This window comes from Gorilla gorilla, chromosome 8 (genome assembly GCF_029281585.2).
Source record: "Gorilla gorilla gorilla isolate KB3781 chromosome 8, NHGRI_mGorGor1-v2.1_pri, whole genome shotgun sequence".
In the NCBI taxonomy this organism is placed as follows: domain Eukaryota; kingdom Metazoa; phylum Chordata; class Mammalia; order Primates; family Hominidae; genus Gorilla; species Gorilla gorilla.
In genome coordinates, this window is record NC_073232.2 from 12,397,072 (window position 1) to 12,415,419 (window position 18,348).

Sequence of the window (18,348 nt, forward strand, 5' to 3'; positions counted from 1 at the left end):
GAACACAGGTTCTGGAGTTAGATCTGGATGTGAAGCCCAGTTATACCATTTACATGCTCTGTGGCCTTGGAAAAGTTAACCATCCTCTCTGTGCCTGAGTTTTCTCATCTGTAAAATAAGGGTGATAGTAATAAAATCTTTAGGAACTGCTAAAGCCTGACATCTGCCTCCACACATTTCAATTCAATTGGTCTAGGTGGCAACCTTTGCTTTCGGAAGCTCCTGAGAGATTTGAACCTGCTGTTGAGTTTGTGAACCACTGAGATGGAGTTTCCACCCCTCCCCCATTGCTGGATTTCTTTACATAGGTCACATTTTCACGTCTGTGCCAAATACACTAAATATGAGTTAGATGACTTTGGGTGGTCCCCTCTTGCTAAATTTACAGAGAGGAAAAAAAGTACTGAGAACAAAAGTTAAATACAAATTTGCTATTGCAAAATGTAACCTTTTATGTCTAATGTTATTTATGGACTCTAGTAAGACTTTAGCTGTTAGAAAAGAGCTCAACAAGGCTGGGCGCGGTGGCTCACGCTTGTAATCCCAGCACTTTGGGAGGTGGAGGCGGGCGGATCACGAGGTCAGGAGATCGAGACCATCCTGGCTAACATGGTGAAACACCGTCTCTACTAAAAATACAAAAAAAAAATAAATAAATAAAAGAAAAGTGCTCAACATTTGAACATTGTATCTTTTTTGCCTAGCTTCTTAGAACAGATGAATGCAATGTCAGATACATACAATGCTATTGTAAAGTGGTGTGCTGTATGCTAATTTTAGATATACACGTGTGTGTATATGTTTGCGTGTGTATGTATGTATATTATATATATAAAAATTATATATAGTGGAATATGTGTGTGTGTATATATATATATATATATAAAATGAGAATTTGTTGCTGTTGTCCTGGCATTGAAATAAGTTGCAAATAAGATTTCTTTATTTTCAAATGGATAAGCACAAAATCCAACACTGAGACTGACTTTGGGCATTCCTAATTATTTTGAGTTCTACTGAGCTACATTTTCTTAACTTAGGTTTTGCAGAAAATTATCTGGCTGAATGAAATGTTGGGTAAATTGGCCATGGAATAAATGAAGCTGAGTACTGGGCTTGGCTTGGATACTACAGAATGCCCCTTTCTTGTGACAAGTCACATGGATGCTAGACAGTCCGTATTGGTATTGAGCAAAATGTAATTGAAAACCTCAGCACCACATCATAAGATCATGGAATTGCACCACTTTAGAGCTGGCAAATCCCTTAGAGATGATCTAGTCTAACCACCTAATTTTATGGATGAAGAATCCAGTAAAATACAGTTTGAGTTTGTCAGAAAATACATTTAACTGAGTAGAGCTGCCAGGAATCCTTCTCCCAGCTCAGCCCCATCATGGGGAGATAAAAACCAAGCAAACACTCATTTCTAAGTCTTGTATGTTGCACAGGACGTGTGTTTGAAACCCTTCTCTACTTATTTTTCTCCCAGCAGGTGAACCTGAGGTGCTTCCAGGGGCAGGAGATGTTGGTGGCCTGTGGCCTGAGCAGGATGTGTCTTCCCTGAATGACAGGCCTATGATCCCATTAACATAGAAGCAGAAAATAAAAAATTAAGACACCTTACAAAGTAAAAGTGAAGTCAGAATTTTAAGAATATGTTAGAATTTTCCTTTCTTGTCCTTTTGTTCTTCCTTTTTTTTTTCTTCTGAGATAAGGTGTCACTATGTCCCCCAGGCTTGAGTGCAGTGTCATGATCTTTGCTCACTGTAGCCCCCGCCTCCCAGGTTCAAGTGATCTGGCTGCTCAACCACCTGTGTAGCTGGGATTAGAGGAGTGTGCTATGATGACTGGTTATAATTATAATTATTATTATTATTTTGTATTTTTAGTAGAGATGGGGTTTCACCATGTTGCCTAGGCTGTTCTTGAACTCCTGAGCTCAAGCAGTCCACCTGCCTCGGCCTCTCAAAGACAGGCATGAGCCACCGTGACTGGCCTCTTGTACTTAAAAAAAAATTATTAAAAAGTATGGTTTTAGGTTCACAGAAAAATTGAGTGGAAGATACAGAGGCTTCCCCTATACCCCCTGTCCCCACACAGGCCCAGTCTCAGCCTCCCCAGCTATCAATTCCCCCACCAGAGAGTGCCTTTCTTCCGATCAATGAGCACACGTGGACATATCAGCACCTCCCGGAGTCCACAGCCTACATGAGGCTCACTCTTGGTGTCGTACATTCTATTAGCTCAGGCAGTTGTATAATGGCATGGATCCACCATTACAGTAGCCTAAAGAGAAGTCTCACGGCCCTAAAAACCCTGTGTTCTCTACTTATTCATCTATCCTTCCTTCAGCCCCCGGAAACCACTGACCTTTTACCATCTCTACAGTTTTGCCTTTTCCAGAATGTCCTAGAGTTAGAATCATACAGAAGTCACCTGTATCTGATTGGCTTTTCCTTAGGAATGTGCATTTAAGGATCCCCCATGCCGTTTCAAGGCTTCACAGCTCATTTCCTTTCATCATATTCTATTGCCTGGATGTTCCACTGTTTATTTATTCACTCACCCACTGAAGGACGTCTTGGTTTTCTCCATGTTTTCGTGATTATGAATAAGGCTGCTGTAAACATCCCTGTGCAGGTCTTTGTGTGGACACGAGTTTTCAATTCACTGGAGAAATACCAGTAAGTGCAGTAGCTGGATCATAGCTCGAGAGTATGTTTAGTTTTATGAGAAACCGCCCCACTGGCTTCCACACTGGCTGCACTATTTTGTATTCCCACCAGCAACAGATGAGAGTTCCTGTTGCTCCACCTCCCCGGCAGCATTTGCCGTTGTCAGCGTTCTGGAATTTGGCTGTAGCAATAGGTGCATAGCAGTCCTGTCTTGTACTTTTTGGTAGTATCTGACAGCTTGGAATTTTATAATCAATTAGTATTCTCTTTCTATTCTGGATTCTTTTTCTGAGACTTGGAAACAAGCAATTCGTGATTGTTCTCTGAGAGGTAAGATTTGGAAATCAACCCCTCACTGATGAATCACCTCAAAGACACAGAGCGGATCCTAAAAACTGTGGCCCATAATCATGGCCTAAGAATGGCATAAAATAGGAAGTTTGGTGGGTCCATGTCGGTGGTATTTAAGGAAAGGAATACCTTAAATACCGTCGGGAAGCCGGCCATCACCTCTAGGGCAGAGGGCATGGTTCTGGTGGAAGGTGTGTTTCCATCATCCTCCTGGCCTCCGGTTTCCCCCAGCTGAGCCTAGTTACTGTTTAGCCAACAATTTCCATTTCTCACACAAATTGTCCACTACACAACTGTTGAATAGCGTCCGTCTCCATGCTCCAGGATAACAGGACCTCATGTCTGGTTCCAAAGAGGAAATTTATGGCAGTAAGACAAGGATCCACCTTGTGAACCCAAAAGTATCTGTAACAGGTCCAACCCTGTGAACCCAAAAGTATCTGAGACAGGTCCCAGTCAATACAGAAAGATTATTTTGCCAAGGTTAAGGACATGCTGGTGACACAGCCTCAGGGGTTCCTGATGACGTATGCCCAAGATGGTTGGGGCACTGTTTGGTTTTATAGGTTTTAGGGAGACATGAGACATCAATCAATATGTGTAAGATGTACATTGGTTTGGCTCAGAAAAGTGGGACAACTCAAAGTAGGGTCTTTCAGGTCATAGATAGATAAGAGACAAAAGGTTGCATTCTTTTGGGTCTTTGATCAGCCTTTCAGTGAACACGCACTTTACGCGTGAGAGTGGTGTAGAGGAATAGTCACTGATACCTTATTCTGGCTCAGTGAATCTGCATTTTTAGATAAACAGTAGGTCAGAGGAAGCCGTCAGATGTGCATTTGTCTCAGGTGAGCAGAGGGATGACTTTGAGGTCTGCTTGTCCTTTGTCCCACACCTGTGAAGATAAGCTAGCAACTTACATTGCCAGGTTGAAATTCAACAGAACTGTTTTAAGGTAAAGATCTTGAGACCCAAAAGGAATTTCCTTGTCGGTAAATTGTGAGGGAGGTGGGTAGCTTTTTTAAAAAAAAAATTTGTAGCAATTTCACTTAGGAATAAAATGGGAGACAGGTTTGCTTTGTGCAGTTCCCAGCTTGACTTTTCCCTTTGGCTTAGTGATTTGGGGTTCCTGAGATTTACTTATTTTTTTGCAGCCCCAATAAGTCTGTTGATGTGAGTCTGCCCTTTCTGACCAGTCAGGTACTAGATCCCACATGGTGGAAGAATAGCCCCAAGCATGGATTCATCAAGTCAGTGATGTGCCATGGGATTTTGGGGGACCAGCTTCCTATCTCCACCCCATATGCACCTGTTTCCATTTTAACTTCTACAGTTTCTAGGTAGCATTGGAAGGCAGGGATACCTCTTTATGTGAAGAAAATATAGGTTGATTTAATGAACGTTTTGAGACTTCTGAGAGGACATGTTGGAAGACAGAGCATAAACATTTTACATTTATTGATGCTTTTGATTTTTCAAAGCATTCATGTACACATTTTTGCATTTGCTCTTCATGACTATCCTGGAAGGTTGACTAGGAAGGTATTATTATTTCTGTTCCACAGCTCAGAAAAGTGAGGCTTGCAGAGGTCAGAAAGTGGAGCTAGATTTAGAGCCCAAGGGTCTTCAACCCTAACCCAGTGCTCTTCCTACAATATATTTTTAAAATTATTTAAAAATTTGCTAAAAGAGAACATAAAAATGACTTCAGAAGAGTCTGTAATATGGCTCCCTGAGTTGCATCAATGGATTCAAACTGGGGGAATGAAGGGTGAAGATAACAGGAGCCCTTAATCCTTTGAGATTTTTAGCAACAAAAATCTGCCACAGACTTGCTAATGCAATGTCAGGATGTTGGCACTGCGGGTTCCCACGGAGATGCTCGTTCATTCTAGAGGAAGACCTTTTTAGGGGATGGGTGAGCTGAGCAGAGGGCTAGGAGCCTCCGGGTTCCACACAGACCGAGAAGCATGGGGTGGTTTCAGAGGCTTTGTCATTATTTACAGATGACATCTGCTCTCTGAAAATCCTGATGCAGCCCAGGTTGCTTCTGGGTCTTCTCACTTCTCTCTCCTTTAAGGAGAGCAAGTTCTAGCCCTCCTGGGCTGTTAAGGAGAGGAGAGGACATGGCCACTTGGCTACAAAGGATGGGAGAAATGAAGAACCCGGGATGGCAGCTCTCCAGGAGGTGAAGTGAATGCACTTTAACCTCAGACTTCCCCACCACCCTCTTTACCAGGGTAAGTGGAAGTGGTAATTATTTTTAAGTAGCCAAAATATATTAGGCTACTTTTGTTCTATCAATAAATAAACATAAAGCTCCTCCTCAAACCCAGGATGTTCTCTGTGCATAAAATGCAACATACCAATTTTAAACCTGCACTGGTAGCATTTTTCATAATGGCCATTCCCATACATGCCATGAGAGGGATGATCTGTAGTTTATTCGAGGTATTCCATTAATTGGTGGCTGTCAACAGGAACCCAGCTGGTGAACTGCTAATGCACTATGAGACGAGGCTTTGAACATTTCATAAACATTGTAAATAGCCTCTGTATAACTGATCATTGTTCATAATGGCATTATTAAAATTGAAAAAAAATGGACTCCAATGAAGTAGGCTAATACAGTACATTTGATGGAAAATGTTTGCTTGTAGATTTGTGTTTTGGACTACATAATTGGCAATTTCAGGCAGGAACTGCGGTGGAACCCGTAATGTGCTGAGCATTCTGCAGCTCAAATGTTAACATCTGGGGTAAAATATCTTTGGGGTGCACTGCTGAGAAAAGCTGTGGTCTCCGGGTCAAATGATGTTTCTGCGTGAAAGGGAGCATCAAGTTCCCATCCTCTACTCTAGCAGTTGGAGAAAGGGCGTTACTTAACATGTATTAAATGAGTCACTCATCAACATTTGAAGTTTCTTTGTGTGCAGATGCTTCAGTTAATCCATTTCTTAAACCACTGACTGTATTTCTCCTTTGAGTTTGATAGGATGCCTTTCATTAATGCTTAAACTAAAGCAGCAGATGGATGCAAAGAAAGAGGAGGGAAATCAATGCAGGACGACCCCTTCCCCTGTCTGCAGAGATCCTGGGCTAATGGGGCTCTAGATGTGGGCATTTTGGGCTTTTAGGGGAGTAAAAATTGCTTCCTCTTACCATTCTAGGTCCTGTGGCTAGTTTAAGAATTAGATTGATACAAGATAGGTTAACAAGGGGAAACAATTTTAATGATGTACATATGCATGGAAATCCCACAAAAATAGGAGACTGAAAGAAGCAGCCACATGATTGGGATTTATCTATGACCCTGAGCCACAGATGTGCATGGGGGTTGGGGGCTTCCAGGGGAGTGGGAGGGGCAAATTATGGGAGGGTGAGAGGGGGTTTCTGGTGAAGAAAGGTTGCCTGGTGACGCAGATAAGAGTTTCTCAGGTGCTCAAAGTTGTCTCAGAGCGGTTCTCTTCCTGGTATATATACCTTAACTACTGTGAATTTCCTTTATAAATGTAAATTTCCTTTACAAAAGGGGAAGTTTGTTCTTCATTTTAGACAGCTGAAAGGGAGGTAAGGAACTTTTTCTGTGTCAGCTGGTTCTCAATTTCTTCTAACTCAAAATAATCAACATGCCAACATGGCGTATTTTAAGGTGGCATGTTCTGAACTCCAGGATGCATTAGCCCTGCGTGGACAACTCTTCAGGAAGAGTACACACCACTGAGGCAGCAGGATTTGTTGTATTTAAAACACAGATGAACCGGGCGTGGTGACTCACACCTGTAATCCCAGAACTTTGGGAGGCTGAAGTGGGTGGATCACCTGAGGTCAGGAGTTCAAGACCAGCCTGGCTAACATGGTGAAACCCCATCTCTACTAAAAATACAAAAACTTAGCTGGGCGTGGTGGCATGTGCCTGTAATCCCAGCTACTTGGGAAGCTGAGGCAGGAGAATTGCTTGAACCTGGGAGGTGGATGTTGCAGTGAGCTGAGATGGCTCCACTGCACTCCAGCCTGGGCAACAAAGCAAGACTCTGTCTCAAAAAAAAACAAAAAACAAACAAACAAAAAAAACAGATGCATGATAAACTGGGAAGAAAAGTAAAGAAAACAGAAAATGAAGTCTTTTTATTCCATGAAAGCCTAGTAGTAGGAGACCAGAAGTTACAATAGTGAGGACATTTAGAACTCTAGGTAATTTTCATCATTACCAATTAATATACATGAAGCAACTCCTGAAGCATTTTCTGGGTTCTGAGATCCAGGAAGATAGAAAGTTATACAATATCTACCCACAATCACAGAATTATATTTTCGTCAATAATGTAAAGTGTCAGCTCCTCAAATCTTTGGCTGGAGCTGTTAAGTAGAGCACATTTGACTGGTTAATGCCATTTTTCTTCTCAGAGATGACCTCATTATATCTACCTGGAGTTGAAGGATGCAAAAGAAAAGTCTTCTTCAATCATTCAAAATTATTTTCACATTTACTTGCTTCTGCACCTTTACTAAAAGTCCACCTTGAGACATATATTTCCTTTTCACTGCTGTGGGACTGTACTGTTAAAAAATTATTCTTCTGGAAAATATGCATTCTAAGACAACAATAATTATTTCATTTATTCTTCTTCTTCATACGAATAGAAGCAACAGTTACAAATTATTGTGTACCAATCAGCAGGGCTAAGAATTGTGTATTATCCCATGAAAGCTTTCAAACAATATTGAAATAAAGATATGCCTATAATCTTCATTTTACTGGTGAAGAAACTGAAACTTAGAGAAAGGCTCTATAAGTTGGTTTCCTAGGAAGTGGTAGAGCCAACCCACTGGGCTTTTGTAATTTTTAATTTTTATTTTTTTTACTTTCCTAATTTCTTTCTTTTTAAAAATGGCTTGATTGGGGTACGATTGGCATGCACTCATAAAATTAAACCTGTCCGAGTTTAGTGTCTGCACTCGATGAGTTTGAGGATAAGTATCCACCGGTGAAACCAGCACCATCATCAGGGTGGTAAACACATCCCTCACCTCCAAGGGTTTTCTTCCACCCCATTATTATTATTGTTAAGTTGTTGTTGTTTGTTGTTTTATGAAACGTTCACATAAGATCCACTGTCTTAGCAATTTTAAGTACACAATACAGTCTTGTTAGCTATGGGCACTATGCTGTAGAGTAGAGCTCATACCGCATCCACCTGGCATAACTGAAACTTTGTTCCCTTTGACCATCAATGCACTGTTCCTCCCTTCTCCCAACCCCTGGTAATCACCACTCTCCTTTCTGCTTCTATGAATTTAACTATTTTAGGTTCCATATATAAATGAAGTCATGTGGTATTTTTCTGTGCCTGGATTATTTCACTTAGCATAATGTCCTCCAGGTTCACCCATGTTGTTGCAAATGACAACATTTCCTTCTTTTTAAAGGCTGAATAATATTCCCTTGTACAAATATGCCCCATTTTCTTTATCCATTCATCCACCAATGAGCATTGAGGCTGTTTCCATGTCGTGGCTGTAGTGAATAACTTTGCAACAAATACAGGGTTCAGAGATCTCTTAGAGATACTAATTTTATTTCCTTTGGATATATACCCCAAAGTGCAATTGCTGGACAATTTGATATTTCTATGTTTACTTTTTTTTGAGAAACCTCCGACTGTTTTGTACAATGGCTGTACCAGTATTTCCACCAGCAATGTACACAGGTTTCTTTTTCTCTACATCTTCAGTAACTAACACTTCTTATCTTTTTTTTTTTTCTGAATAATAGCCATTCTCACAGGTGTGAGGTGATATCTCATTGTGCTTTTGATTTACTGATAATTAGTGATGTTGAGCACTTTTTCATACACCTGTTTATCTTTTGTGTGTCTTCCTTGGAGAAATGCCTATTCAGGTCTTTTATCCCTTTTATAATCAGGTTATTTGACTTTTTTTTTTGCTATTTGTATAAATTATTTGTATATTTTGGATGCTAATCCCTTATCAGATATATGACTTGCACACTTTTTTTTCATTCTCTAGGTTACCTTTCTATTTTGTAGATTGTTTCTTCTACTCTGCAGAGCTTTATAGTTAGGTATATTTCTGCTTGTTTATTTTGACATTTGTTGTCCGTGCTTTTGGTGTCATATCCAGAAAAACACTGCCAAGACCAATCGATGACAACAGACTTTTCCCCGATGTTTTCTTCTGGGAGTCTTACAGTTTCAGGTCTTATAATTAAATCTTAAGTCCATTTTGAGTTGATTTTTCTATATGGTACAAGGATCCAATTTCACTCTTCCATATGTGGATATTCAGTTCTCCCTGCACCATTTATTGAAGAGTCTATCATTTCCCCATTGTGTATTCTTGGCACCCTGTCAAAAATTAATTGACTGTATATATGTATACATCTATTTCTGGGCTCTCTATTCTATTTCATTGGTTTGTGCGTCTGTTTTTTTATGCCAGTACCATCCTGTCTTCATTATCTTAGCATGTAATGAAATTTGAAATGAAGAGGTAGAGTGCCTCTTTGTTCTTTTTGCTCAACATTGCTTTGGCTATTAGAATTCTTTGTGATTGCTTATGAATTTTAGGATTCCTTTTTCTATTTCTTTGAAAAAAAGCCTCTGAAATTTTGATAGGAATTGTGTCGAATCTGTAGATCCTTTTGAGTGCTGTGGACATGAAACAATATTAATTTTTCTAACCCATGAACATGAAATACTTTTCCATTTATTTGTATCTAATTTTTCTCATCATTGTTGTTTAGATTTCAGTATATAGAGCTTTTACCACCTCAGTTAAGTTTATACCTAAGTATTTTGTTCTTTATGACGCTATTACAACAGGATTGTTTTCTTAGTTTCTATTTTGGGTGGTTCATTTTTAATGTAGAGAATGCTACTGATTTTTGTATGTTGATTTTCTATCTTGCAACTTTGCTAAATTCATTCATCAGTTCTAACAGATTTTTGGTGGAGTCTTCTGGGTTTTCTATGTTCAAGATCATGCTATCTGCAAACAAAGACAATTTTACTTCTTCCTCTCTAATGTGAATGCCTTTTACTTTTTTTTCTCACCTAATTGCTCTGTCTAGGACTCTAGCACTATGTTGAATAGAAGTGGAGAAAGTGGGAATCCCCGTCTTGCTCCTGATCTTACAGGAAAAGCTTTCAGCTTTTTACCTTCGAGTATGATGCTAGCTGTGGGCTTGCCAGGTATGGCTTGTATGATGTTGAGGTATGTTCCTTCAATACCTAGTGTGTTGACAGTTTTCATCATGAGACGATGTTGAATGTTACCAAATGCCTTTTCTGAATCTATCGAAATGATCGTGTCATTTTTATCCTTCATTGTCTTCATGTGGTATATTACATTTATTGATTCATCTATGATGAACTATCCTTGCCTCTCAGGGATAATTCCCAAATTTACCCAGCTGGGCTTCTTAAACACGCTGTCTCTGTACTTCTATTCACCTACACTTCTTCTTCTTTTCCTTTCTTCTCTCCCCTCTTTCTTCCTTTTCTCCCTCCCTCCCTTCCTTTCTTCCTTTTATTCAACTTACATTTACTAACCTTCTATCAAAAGCTAGGCTTTATCAAAAATTCAAAGTTAATCCCAAACTTAGGTGAATTACTTTAACTTCCATCCTAGTATGCCATCTAATATTAGCAACACAGGCTAAAAAGATGACAGGACTGCAGGATTGGAGAAGGGAGAGAGCAGTGCCACGTGAAGTCACCTTGGGAAGAACGGGCCCACCTAGAGTGTGAACTCAGAGCAGGGGCCTAGAATGAGGGTGCTTTGAGCACTTGATTCCTAGGAACGTAAATATGTCATGAGAGGAAGTGTGCAGAATCACAGTACTTTCCAAACCTCACCGAGGATAAGTCCCGCTTCTCTTTTCTCCCCCCTTCAAGTTATGTTTTCCTTCAGATTATCCTTGTTTCTCTCTTTCCTCATTTGAGATGGACAAAACTCAATGAATCATCTTTTTCTAAGTATGTTAGTAGAATATAGTTTCAAAAACAGAATTAAAATAACACCGTTTAACACAGGCTAGAATAGGGACTAGACATGGACATTCTCAGGTTCTTCGTGGTGTGCCACTAGCCATTATGTGGCCCCATGTAAGTCATTAAGATTCAGGTAGTTCAAGGTTGATTGTGCTTAATTTATTCAATTGCGAAGACCACATAGTGGTGTGGCTAATTATTGTTTAGAAGGTGCTGAAGCTTCTCAGATGAAAGCCACCGTGGAGGAGCAAGAGGTCATTACAGTAATCACTGCTGCAAAGTGAATTCATTTCCACAGAAGGTCACTTATGAGTTGAGTCACATTGTAGAGAAAGAGCTTAATCTTACAAGGTTGAATGGAGGGCATGGTCACATACCCTAACTACCCATGATCGGCAGGAATGAAGAGCGGTGGGCAGGTTGCAGCAGGATCTCAGAACTTCTCTTCCTCCCTGCACCTCCCTGTAAAGCTCCACTGGGCCTGAAGAACCTGTCCATCTATCTTGATAAAGCCTTCAGCTTGAAGGCACCTGCAGTCTGGCCAAGGGTGCCACACAGCACTGTGTAGGACACCCTTTGAATACTTGTGGGTCATTGCTAAGCCAATTCCTCCTCCCTCCTCCTCTTTCCTCTAAATACCATGTTCTGGTTCTGCCTGTTTCTAGGTGGTCATTTCTAGGTCAGAACTATCCTATGCCCAAACAGAAGAGGGCTTGTCTGGGTTCGCAGCAAAGATGCCAGCACTTACAGAGGCTTTACTAGGCAAAGCGTGATAGATGATAGATTCTGTGTTTCACCCACACTGCTTTGTTTTCACTGCTGTTTTGCAATGGGTTGTAAATATAACAGATTCACTGCCAGTGCTAATGATCTGTGATTTTCTAGCAAGGAGGTCAATTGCACCGGGCACCTACCCACACTGCCTACTACCCTTAAAGCAGCAGATCCCATTTATTTTGGGAATGTGAACATCTTACAAACTCACACATTCCACATTGTTCTTCCCTGCCTCCCATGCCTTCATATAAATACAGCATCCCAAGGGAAAGAAAAACTGCCTTTTCACGAATCAGAGAGGATGCTTAACGTATTTGACTTAAAAAAAGTACTTTTGAAGACGTCAAATCCCAAAGTAAGCAGCTTTTACTTCAAAAATAAGCCCACTTCGATGGGAGATCAAAGGGATGGAACTTTCCAAGTTGCAGTTGAATTTAACATTCCAAGAGTCAGGAGGGCAGATTAAAATAGGATTTTGCTTGCAATAACATTTGGGGTCTGTTCAGCATTGTTGAGTGCTTAATCTAGCCAGGAAGTCTGGTTTACAGGGAGCTACAGCAGGCCTTCAGCTCCCGGAATTCATCCCAAAAGCAACATGACTTTCGTTTTGAGGAAAGGCTTTGACACAGGGACTACTGCTTTCTCCCAGTAGGGGATACCAGCCTATTTCAAATCAGGGCCTTTCTTTTCTATAGCAGCAATCGTAAGACAATGAAAACATCCTGTTTCAGAAAAGAATTTGCAAAGAAGTACAACAGGATATTCTCAAATCTGGTGCAAAGTGAATCATCTTATCAAACACAAACTACCTGAGATATATATTGGTATTGTTTAATTGACAACTCTAAGGTAGGTCTTTGTTTTATTATTATTGTTACATTACTATCATTATTATTATTAATTTGCCATCTTCCTCTCCAAAAAGAACTGTGAATTCTTAAGAATACAGGAAAAGAAGGGACCTCAGGGCTATTATCTCCAAGGCCTTCTGTGGGGCAGGACGACTGAGGCTGGAAGGGGCTGATTTCATCCTCTTCTGAAAGCACTGCAAAAGTGAATTCTAGGGCTTCCTTCCAGAGAAGCCTTCAGAATGACTCAGGAGTCTTTTCATCTCTTCACCGAATTTCTCTTTCCTCACTGTAATTCAATTTAATTTTAGAAAATTAGAGTATAGAGTACTGGCTGCAAACACAAAAACATACAAATGCTACTTCAAAGAGCTTTTACTCTAGGAAGGAGGGCACGCATCTTCTAGTAAGCTCTGATGTTTTTTTCTGACCTCAGTGAAAATACAACGCTTTTTATTTCTAGTCATAGGTTTGGAATGTACTATCACACAGGGACATGCCGCTCAGCCTTTTCTAACCCCCATCGTAACATGCTAAAGAGAAACTGATGAAATCGTTTGGTCAAGGACACGTCTTTTAGCAGACGGGGCCAGAGTTAAACCTTGGTAATGGCTGATTCTAAAATCTAAGATATGATTTCTCATGTGCAAATTCTAAAATCAGGAAAAGTCTGAAAACAAAGTCATATTTGTAGAACTGACACCAAAATATATGTGGCAGCAAAAAGTGAGCAGATTTATACAATATTGATAAGCTTTCTAAGTCCTTTATTCTGAATATGTATACAATTAGTACAGAAGTATTAATGTATTTTACAAATAGATGACTGCTCTAGCCCTGCTTAGGGTCCTGTGGAAAAATATGGTGAATATACCATATTTTGAAGATTGAAAAAGAAAAGAAGAACTCTGAAGCCTGTATCTCCTCAAGGGTTTTTCTTGGGGACAGTGGACCATGATGTAATTCCTCCCAAGGAAAGTGTAGAGAACAATAACTCTTGCCATAGAATACAATATTTTGTAAAACATGCATCAAAATATCAGAACCGAATGTAACCTTTAAGTGAATGTAATTTAACCTCCTCCTCAATTAAAAACCTTCTTTCTGCGGCTGACAGCTGTCCATTCAGCTAATCTGATGTTCTCTATTACTGGTGGCCTATTTATTGCTGCTCAGTCAGGGTTAATAGAAAATTCAGCTGGGCTTGGTGGCTCATGCCTGTAATATCAGCACTTTGGGAGGCTGAGGCGGGCAGGTCATGAGGTCAGGAGTTCAAGATCAGCCTGACCAACATAGTGAAACGCTGTCTTTATTAAAGATACAAAAATTAGCAGGGCGTGGTGGTGGGCACCCATAATCCCAGCTACTTGGGAGGCTGAGGCAGAAGAATCGCTTGAACCCGGGAGGCAGAGGTTGCGGTGAGCCGAGATCATGCCATTGCACTCCAGCCTGGGCTATAGGAGAGAAACTCTGTCTCTAAAAAAAAAAAAAAAAAAAAGAAAGAAAGAAAAAGAAAAAAAGAGAAAATTCTTCCTTCAGTTTAGCCATGTTGTCCTTCTCCATAACATCCCCAATGGATTCTGTTCTGTCTCATGACCAAGCGGCAGAAACAGGCCCAAGTGTGGTCCTTGCAACAACGGTGCCACTCACAGCACTAGGCCTTCCAGCGGTTGTTTTATTTTATTTTATTTTTACTTTTTTGAGACAGAGTCTCACTCTGTTGCCCAGGCTGGAGTGCAGTGGCACTATCTTGGCTCACCGCAACCTCCGCCTCCCAGGTTCAAGCGATTCTCGTGCCTCAGCCTCCCGAGTATCTGGGATTACAGGTGCGAGCTACCACGCCCAGCTACTTTTTTAGTAGAGATGGGGTTTAGCCATGTTGCGCAGGCTGGTCTCAAACTCCTGAGCTCAGGCAATCCGCCTGCCTCGGCCTCCCAAAGTGCTAGATTACAGGTGTGAGCGACCGCGCCCGGCACAGTGGTTGCTTTAAAATTTAATTATTCACTGAAAACATTTCAAAGTGACTTGAGATCTTTCATTCAAAGTTTACACCCATAAATATTTGATGCCATTGGATGGATGCTTTTAGCTTTTTGTAGCTGTGATTTTTACCCCCTAATTTTGTAGATGAAGCTTTTAAAACACCCCACTCATTTGAAATAAAAATAACAAAGGAAAGGCTGAACAAATTCAAGTGTCTTTCCTCTTTTCTGTCTCCTTGCAAGAAAAAATCATATTTCTTGGGCAGAGCGTATATACTGTATCTTTTTCAATGACTGATTTGAGAATGGAGTTTATGATTCATGGACCTCAGAAAGGCCATTGTCCAGGGATAAATTAGATCTAGCTGCAAGTCTGAAGGTGTATGTTTCCAAAATAGTCTTAGGATAAATTAAGCCATTTACTTCTGAACTGGACTTTTTTTTAATTTAAACAAATGGATTTTAGGAAACCAAGAAAGCAACATTAACAAAGACCCTGTGAAGCCTGAGAATCATTTCCTGATTTCACGGTGTCTTCTAAGTGGCTGCTGGTGGCTAAGGCAGGCCTCATGTTGGCAAATGTTTCTTTCCATCATACGTGAGTCTTTGGAGACCTGGAGATGGTGCAAATTCGAATGGATGGCATCCATCCTGTTACTGGGAAATGCGGTCCGGTGGGGTGGGGAAGATTCCACACACCCACATTCCCCAGGTCACCACTTACTCTGAGATTTGAAAGCCCTAACAGGGAAAGGACAAGTCCCTGTTCACCGTGCCCCTTGGCAATTGGCTACACATGCATTTGTGTTATCTTTGAGCCCGATCCTCACCGCCCCAACCTCACACGGAGACTCCATGACTCTAGACAGAAAGTATGCATTTTCCCATAGGCAAATTTTCCTGCACCAGCAAACTCAAGGTTTTTCCCTGACGTGATGTAGCCTTCCGGCCGCAGTTCCTGCTCTTCCTTCCCCTCACCCCTTCCTGCCTGTGGGGCCCGCTCAAGCTATGCAGAGCAGCTATGCTGAGTACCACGTTGCTTTATGGTAAATTTCAAAGCCTCAGGGTACAAACTATTTATTGGTAGTTAATTTCCAATTAGTTTTATTAAATTACAGCTGATGACCTCCTTCTACCTGGATTAATTTAACAAAATGCTCATGTTTTTCAAATTATCTTCTCATTTCCACTCTAGATGAGAAATGTACTTTTCAGCTTTGGTTGAAGAAACTTGCATCATATCCTGTCTGCTTTAAGCATTTCGGCAGGTTCAGAATCCACACACACACACAGGCACACACATGCATGCACACACACACACATGGACACGCAGGTAAACATGTACACATACACACATGGTTCTACACATTTTGTTTTGAATGGCCTGGCCAGCTGTGCACTTGGTCTTCCTTCTCTTTGTCACTAACCATGCTGTGCATTACTGGGCTGAACCCATCAGCCTTCCACGTTGTTGGTTCTTGATTTATGAGAGTGAATCACATAGCTTCACTATGTCTCCAGCTTTCACACACTGGGATACTCATGCATCCACACTGGGGTACACATGCATTCAAATACTGGGATCACACACAGGGGTACTCACGCATTAATGCTGGGATACTCATGTGCTCACACACTAGAGTACTCATGCATTCATGCTGGGGTACCCACGTTCTCACACACTGAGATACGCACGCATTCCCGCTGGGGTACTCACGCTCTCACACACTGAGATACGCACGCATTCCCGCTGGGGTACTCACACTCTCACACACTGAGATACGCACGCATTCCCGCTGGGGTACTCACGCTCTCACACACTGAGATACGCACGCATTCCCGCTGGGGTACTCACACTCTCACACACTGAGATACGCACGCATTCCCGCTGGGGTACTCACGCTCTCACACACTGAGATACGCACGCATTCCCGCTGGGGTACCCACGCTCTCACACACTGAGATACGCACGCATTCCCGCTGGGGTACCCACGCTCTCACACACTGAGATACACACGCATTCATGCTGGGGTACCCCACGCTCTCACACACTGAGATCCGCACGCATTCCCGCTGGGGTACCCACGCTCTCACACACTGAGATACGCATGCATTCATGCTGGGGTACCCACGCTCTCACACACTGAGATCCGCACGCATTCCCGCTGGGGTACCCACGCTCTCACACACTGAGATACGCATGCATTCATGCTGGGGTACCCACGCTCTCACACACTGAGATCCGCACGCATTCCCGCTGGGGTACCCACGCTCTCACACACTGAGATACGCACGCATTCCCGCTGGGGTACTCACGCTCTCACACACTGAGATATGCATGCATTCCCGCTGGGGTACCCACGCTCCCACACACTGAGATACGCACGCATTCCCGCTGGGGTACCCACGCTGTCACACACAGAGATACGCACGCATTCATGCTGGGGTACCCACGCTCTCACACACTGAGATACGCACGCATTCCCGCTGGGGTACCCACGCTCCCACACACTGAGATACGCACGCATTCCCGCTAGGGTACCCACGCTCTCACACACTGAGATACGCACGCATTCCCGCTGGGGTACCCACGCTGTCACACACAGAGATACGCACGCATTCATGCTGGGGTACTCATGTTCTCGCACACTGAAATACACACGCATTCCCGCTGGGGTACTCATCCTCTCGCACACTGAGATATGCACACATTCACACTTCGATACTCATGCGCTCACAAACTGGGATAGTCATGCTCTTTTCTGGCTGAACCGGCACCCACCTGGACGGGATTACCTGCACCCATCTGGGGGTTGACAGCCCTTCCTGTGGCTTTCTCTGCTCCATCCTGCACTCCTGTGGACATTTGGCTTCCAGCTGGCCTGCATGCTGAGGAAACTGTCCTCCCTTGACCTAACTTCCAGACAGAACCACCTCTACCATTCCCATCTGATTTATGTGAAAATTCACACTTGTGCCTGGCGCGGTGGCTCACGCCTGTAATCCCAGCACTTTGGGAGGCCAAGGTGGGTGGATTGCGAGGACAGGAGATCGAGACCATCCTCGCTAACATGGTGAAACCCCGTCTCTACTAAAAATCCAAAAAAAAAATTAGCTGGGCATGGTGGCAAGCACCTGTAGTCCCAGGTACTCGGGAGGCTGAGGCAGGAGAATGGCGTGAACCCAGGAGGCGGAGCTTGCAGTGAGCCAAGATCACGCCACTGCACTCCAGCCTGGGCAACAGAGTGAGACTCCATCTCAAAAAAAAAAAAAAAAAAAGAAAAGAATTCACGCTTGTAATCCCAGTACTTTAAGAGGCAGAGGCAGGCAGATCACTTGAGACCAGAAGTTCAAGATTAGCCTGGCCAACTTGCTGAAAACCCATCTCCACTAAAAATAAAAAATAAAAATTAAAAAAATTAGCTGGATGTGGTGACACGTCCCTGTAGTCCCAACTACTCAGACAGAGGCTAAGGCATGAGAATCCCTTGAACCCAGGAGGCAGAGGTTGCAGGGAGCTTAGATTGTGTCACTGCACTCCAGCCTGGGCAACACAGCAAGACTCTGTTTCAAAAAAAAAAAGTTCATGTCCATGCCAACTTGTTTGTTACTCTTCCCTCTATAGAAATGCTCAAAGAATGCCCTGAATGAGGACCTTGCGGCCGTACATAGAGCAGAAACATCCCCAGAGACCAAA

The 18,348-nt window shown here is 42.3% G+C and overlaps 2 long non-coding RNA genes across 2 annotated transcripts in view; one reads left to right on the plus strand and one right to left on the minus strand.

Annotated features, from left to right (window-relative positions):
- The window catches only part of LOC129525153 (uncharacterized), a 432,112-nt gene that overhangs the window by 123,390 nt on the left and 290,374 nt on the right, over nucleotides 1-18,348 (plus strand). The gene's annotated exons all lie outside the window — the stretch shown is intronic.
- Nucleotides 1-18,348, minus strand: part of LOC129525152 (uncharacterized) — a 63,307-nt gene that overhangs the window by 608 nt on the left and 44,351 nt on the right. The gene's annotated exons all lie outside the window — the stretch shown is intronic.